Consider the following 6,233-nt stretch of genomic DNA (forward strand, 5'->3'; position numbering starts at 1 on the left):
AAGGAAGAAACAAACAAACAAGAAAAACGAGGTCTCCAGGCCATCTGAGCTAGTACCACTCTCCCCTTCCCTCATATACTGCTGTCTCTCAGGAGTGATTCGGAACTTCCTGGTGAGCCCCAGAACCCCCTCGTCCCATCTGAGGGGGCCCAGTCTTGGAAGGTTGGCCAGGTCAGAAGCAGAGATCTCATCCACACCAGCCTTGTCTGGTATTGGCGGTTGCTAAGAGGCTTGAGCTTAAATGTCCTTTTTATTTTAATACAAACTAACGACTCACATCTCAGGAATTTGTTTTTTGATTATTTTCCCCACCGAGACATCATATCAAAGAAGGATGCGTTTGCAGCCCTCCCCTTAGAATACCCAGCCATTAGGCAGAGTCTCATGTGAAATGACACGCTTCGAGCTGACGACGCTCCCAAACACGGGCTCTGATTGTTGCTTAAAGGCTGGTGAGTGTCCTTTGCCTTTCGTTTCTACTCTCCAACTAAATGCTTGGTTGGAAATACTGGTAGCCATGGCAACAGGGATTACTGGAGCTGTAGCAGTGTAAGCGCCGAGCATCGCGCGGACAGATGTGACGATGTAGAGACTCGTACAACTCGAATCAGTGGAACCACGCATGACATGGCTGGGCAGGGCAGCTAGGAGAACACTGGACGGGTGTATAGGTTTGCACTGCCTTGCTGCGTGAACAGAGACGAACCATCGAACTCTTCTTGGCCTCTTTCCAAAACAAAGGACGTAGGATTAGATCATCTCTGAGGTCCCAGCCAACATTAAGACTTTGGGACATTTGACCTGTTCTCGGGGGGTGGGGGAGAGCGTGGACGGTGGTGGAGAGTCATCCAGAAAATAAGAAGGCTAAAGAGGGTGACTCCCTACCCCACACGTCCATACACCAGCTTCCCCGCGAACCAGGTAAGGGAAGACTCTAGATCAAAGCCGTTTCTCTAAGTATTCATGGAATGCAGTGTAGAAATGGGAGGAACGAAGGGTTAGTGCTAGAATGCAGTGGATGGCTTAGGGGTCCCTGTGGGACCAACAGATTGCATGTATGTGCACATGCGCACACACACACACGCACACGCACACTCTGCTCTCCTCCAGGACACGCCATCAGCCCGGGCCACCGGCACCCTGGGCTCGTCCAGTCAACTCACCGCCTGGCTCTGTTCCCTCGTTCCCGAAGCCCATGCCTTCTTCACCATCAACCCTCTCGAGGTTCTCGGGGACGTCCACGTCCACACCCCGTTCCCTCGTTCCCAAAGCCCGTACCTTCTTCTTCACCATCATCCCTCTCGAGGTTCTCGGGGACGTCCACGTCCACACACAGTCCCCATCCACCCTGGCCTCTCCCTCACCTTCCCACTTCTGGGGCGCTGTCCTCCGTGTGACTTCGGCCCCCATTCCACATTCGGACTCTCGACCCGGCGGCGGCCACAGCGTCTGCATCGCCTCCAACATTCCGACAGCCGCCCTCGTCCCGGCTCACGTTTAAAGCGCCCCCCACCCCGGCTTCCCCCACACTGGGAACCGCTGGCGACCCCTTCACCTTCTCACCGTGTCGATCGTGCCCCGTGACCCCCTTTCTCGTCCCTTCGTTCAGATTCTCTGCGGCACATGACTGTAGATGGTCCTCTGCACGCGCTTAGCCTGTACGGTGACACTGGCCAGGCAAACATCCAGCTTTAGCTACACGTGGCCTGCGCCCTGCCTCTCCCCGCACAGGTGAGCGTGGCCGAAGAGAAACACAGCCCTGCGTTGACTGGCTCTCTTTGCGTTTACGACCGTGCATCCCAGCGACCCTCAGTGTGGCCTGGCAATTCTACTCCCCTCTCCGAGTCCATCCCTTCTCAGAGTCCCGAGAGAGGGAGTCACGTCTCCTCTCCTGTCTTCGGCCCCTCTCTTGTGCTCATTCGCAGCTGGTTACTTACACTCCCCTGTCACTAAGACAAGAGGGACGATCAGAAGAGAGCTCCTACAGCTTTCACGAGCAAATTCGGCAAATCTCCTGCCTTTGCGACCCGTGCTCTGCCTTCCCACTGTTCCGATGGAAAGGAAGAGCCTCGCTCTGTTGTGAGGCCGAGGCCAGCGCTTGCGCACTAGTGTGTCCCCTCTGCTCCACGTGAGGGCTGTGGTCCTACAGTTGTCCCCTCTCTTCCTCTTGATCAACTCCCCTTTCCACCTCATTGTGCTTTTTCAGTGTACGTACAAGCCCATCTTTACAATGCCCTTTGGACCCTGTATGTCTTACCGAGTGTGCCACCGAATCTGCGCTACCCTCTAGAGCAAAAGCCGTTAAAAATACCGTCTGTCCTCAGTGTGCCACGTACTTACCTCTCATTTTGTCTTTAATCGATCTACTTAGGCTTTTGTTCCCAGCATTCCATTAAAATTCCTTTTCCCAGGGTCATCAGTGACTTCCTTACAGCCAAGATCAATGGTCGGTCCTGACCCTCGATCTTCCTAGACCTCCCAGGAGCACAGAGCGAGGGTTTTCCCTCCCTCTTTCATTAAATCTCTCTCTTTTTTTTCCATTTGGTTTACAGATCTCACGATTCCACAGTTTTTCTCTAAATCCCCGCAGCCGCTCCTCCTCTGCGTGACCTCTAACTTTTCACGTGCTTCAGATGGTTCCTTGTTTTACTAACAGATGGAACCGAATGGGCGTATTAAGCTCTTGGACCAAAATATGCAAATATTCACACACGATTATAGACACGCAATTGTTCATTTTGATAACACCGAAGACCTAAATCGGTCAATCGAACGTGAAGTTTATTTAATAAGTGTAACAAATGAGGGTTGCTAAGCACTGGGAATACAGACAGGCGGATCAAACTGACTCCTTTGTCTCTTTTAAGCCGGATAACGCCTGTGTGCCAGGCATTGTTTGTGTATTATCTCACTTAATTTTCACAACTCTCCGAGGATAGTAATATTATTACATCTATCTTACAGATGAGGAAACCAAGGTTTAGAAAAACTATATAACCATCTGTGGGTTTTAGACCTTGTCAGTGGCTGAACGGGGCTCTGAGATCGGCTGTCTGGCATTGCACATCATCCATGCCAAACTTCAATCGTTTTTGACCCAAAACAGTAGCAATTTCACGTGGTTCGACCTAATAATATTAAGTCGTTCCTCTGGAATAAGGGAAACTTGTAGGTTGGGGATGTGCCAGACAAATATTATATGAAGTATAAATCGGGGGAAATAATGGCAAAACACCATCACGTAGTGGCTTTTCGTAGTGGACGGAATTTAGCTGACTTAGTCAAGCAATTGCACGCAAGCACAATCAGGTGATTAGTCTTCCTATTGATGGCCCCAAGTGGTGCCGAAAACGGATCACGACACCTGGCTGTCGTGTTTAAATCAGACACCTCTCAAACACGTCAACGAACTCACATTTTACTATTTCTCGAATAAAAACAGGCAGTTTTCTTTTTGCTTTGAGATTTTGGGGTCCTTTGACAGCTTGGGCTGCGGCCTTTCAGCCGGAGTGTTGATTATTCAAACAATGTGTGTCGAGTGCTAGATAAATATTGAGAATCAGAGAAATGGATTATCAAGGATTAAAAAGATTAGACACCTAGACTGAAGTCTTCCAGAAACAACCTTGGTTTTCGAAGGAGTTCTGCCAAGAGAGCTGGTTGAGGGGAGCACAGTTATAAACGAGGTGCCCACTAGCCACGTCTTCCTCTCTTCTGCCCCAGAAACTCACGGCCCCCGTTTTCAACAAATGCTCTCCCAATGCACTTCCCCAGGCTTCCCATGACAGGGACTCACAGCCGTGCCGAGAGGTTGCCTTGGACATTGAGGCTTCGAGAGATTAAGGGACCTGGCTTGTGGGTCTGTGATTTAGTGGGCGGCAATGGCCGGGAGTAGATGTCACGGCGGTTCTAGAGTTTTCTAAGGGAGGAGTACTGAGGTGTATAGGTTATGTGTCTAATTAGGTGGGAAGTCCTGAGAAAAATGGAGGAAAGGGTATGGAGTCTGACAACATTTCTCAAAAGAAAACATGCTGTTGCGTGATTTCTTGAGTTTCGCCATTCCTGAGTTTGCGATGTCATCTAGGAAACAGGATGTGCAGTCTTACTCGCGGGGGAGAGGGTCGATCTTTACACAGGGAATGTTGTCCGTCAGCGAATCCTGGAACCGACTGTCATCCCTTCTCCGGCATTTAGGGTCGAGCTTTCTTCTTCGCGGACATTTAAGCCGTTTGGAAAAAGAATTATGGTCTCATTGTCGTTTTATGTCAATAACGAATCACAGGTGGCAAAATAACCAACTTGCGTAAGTAATCATTGTCTGCGCCCCCAGAATTTCATTGATAGGTAATTATCGAGAATTTGCCCTAATCAGCACAATTTGTATTTGCATAACATTTTATCAAGTTGAAACTTTTTTCTACTTGCCAACATGGCAAACTGTCATGGGCTGTTGAACGCCTCTTCCCAGATCAACCTGGAAAGCACTAGAAAAACCAGTAAAGCGTGAATTTTATGAATAATTTTTTTTAAAAAAAGCCTGTGTGAAATTCTTGAGGAGTCTGAGCCTTGGATGGGGTGGGGGTGAAGATGGGGATGAGGCTGGAAAGGGGGCGGGAGTCTGGGGTGGCGAGTGGCTGGAGGGGCAGTTGAAGGAGGGACACTAAAAGCCCTGCCCGGCGACCCAGCTCCTGCAAAGACGTGCAGGTGGACCCGTCGTACGATGACAAGCGCTGTGACGAACCTCCCTTCTCAGCCGTCCGAACTGGGGGCCCGCCCATATTTTCTCCTGGTGCCACTGTTTCCTAGCACTTCAGCTGTGAAACTCCCGGTAAAGTGGCAGCAAACAGGGATGGCCGACGGTGGCTCTGTGACGGACGCCTGGGGCTGTCCGCTGGAGGCTTCTCCCTGCCCCTGCCCTGAAATTTGCCTCGAGGAGCAAAGACGGGGACCAGGTGTCGGTGCTTCTGCGACACGCAGGACCCGCGTAGCCCTCGCTGCCAGGGGACATGAAGACGCTCGCCCAAAGGTGACGATGCTCTGAGCCGACAAAAGGCGGACCCCACAGGGAGGAAAGGGGAGGAGGGGCCGCGGGCCGCCGGAGCCGCGGTGGTTCCATTTTCCTCCCAGCGTCCCCGGCGTCACTTTCCCTTGCTCTACAGCTTAACAATCGGTCGTCCCCAGTGGCCTAACCCTGACCCAGAGCGTGGAATGGCCCCTGCCATAGAAAGTGGCCCCGAAACTTATGGCGAATGCCCTTGCGCGTACTGATCGCAGCCCTTCTGGTCTAGAGATCTTTCCAGACTCCCCCCATCTTTGTTCCTGGGGTACTGATGCCACTGGAGGATCGCGTTGCCAGAGGACGCCCCCACGCCCCCAACCCGGACCGTCACGCAGCCCCTGGCACGATGCCCAGGGTTCCCCTTAAGCACCCCAAGCCGACGGAGAAGGCGTTAACCTGCTGCCTTCTCGGATCACGCGTGCCCCGACGACAGACGCTTATTCTAAATAGCCCGACTGCGTGTCTGTCTGTTGGCTGAGCGCACGAACCCCTTCCTTCAGCCAGCACGTGGTAGTTCGTCTCAGTCTGCTACGGAGATCGGGGGGCGTTCTCAGGTTTTGGGGTACAAGACTTTGTGTGTTCACCAGTTGGCGGTGTGACACGGGGGAAGCAAGCGGCCATCCGCACGGAAAGAATGCTAAGCCAGCCCCGCGTCCCCTCCGAGAGAGACGCAGATGTGGCCACACCAAAGCTCCTCTCTCTGCGTTCGTCAGGTCCGCATTGTTTCCTCTTACATGGCCACGGACATTCCCAGCCCAGGGCACCGTAAATCTGCCCGAGGGCAAAGGAACCTCCTCGGATTTGGAGTAACCGCCTTGCCTCGTACAGAATCTCGACCCTCACAGGCAAGGAGACCTGCGCGAGGCCCCCCTCCCCCCGGTGGTCGGTGGCACAGCACAGGTGAGCACCAAAGGCCCGGGTCTGCTCCGCCTGGAGCTTCGACTGTCATCTCCCCCACAAACCGCAGTCTACACCACAGGGTCCACCCCCGCCCGGTCACCGCTGCTCAGAGGTTGAGCAGGCACGTCGCCCCCCCTCTCCTATGCACACCAGGGCTGCAGCCAGGGAGGAGCTATTCTGAGGCGGCGGGAGGGAGGCACGGACCCGGAGGAGGGAAGTGGAGAAACGCTGGGCTGTGTTTCCTGAGTCTGACTTCACCTTTCCTCCCCATCTC

The sequence above is a fragment of the Pteropus alecto genome, unplaced genomic scaffold (genome assembly GCF_000325575.1).
Source record: "Pteropus alecto unplaced genomic scaffold, ASM32557v1 scaffold106, whole genome shotgun sequence".
In the NCBI taxonomy this organism is placed as follows: domain Eukaryota; kingdom Metazoa; phylum Chordata; class Mammalia; order Chiroptera; family Pteropodidae; genus Pteropus; species Pteropus alecto.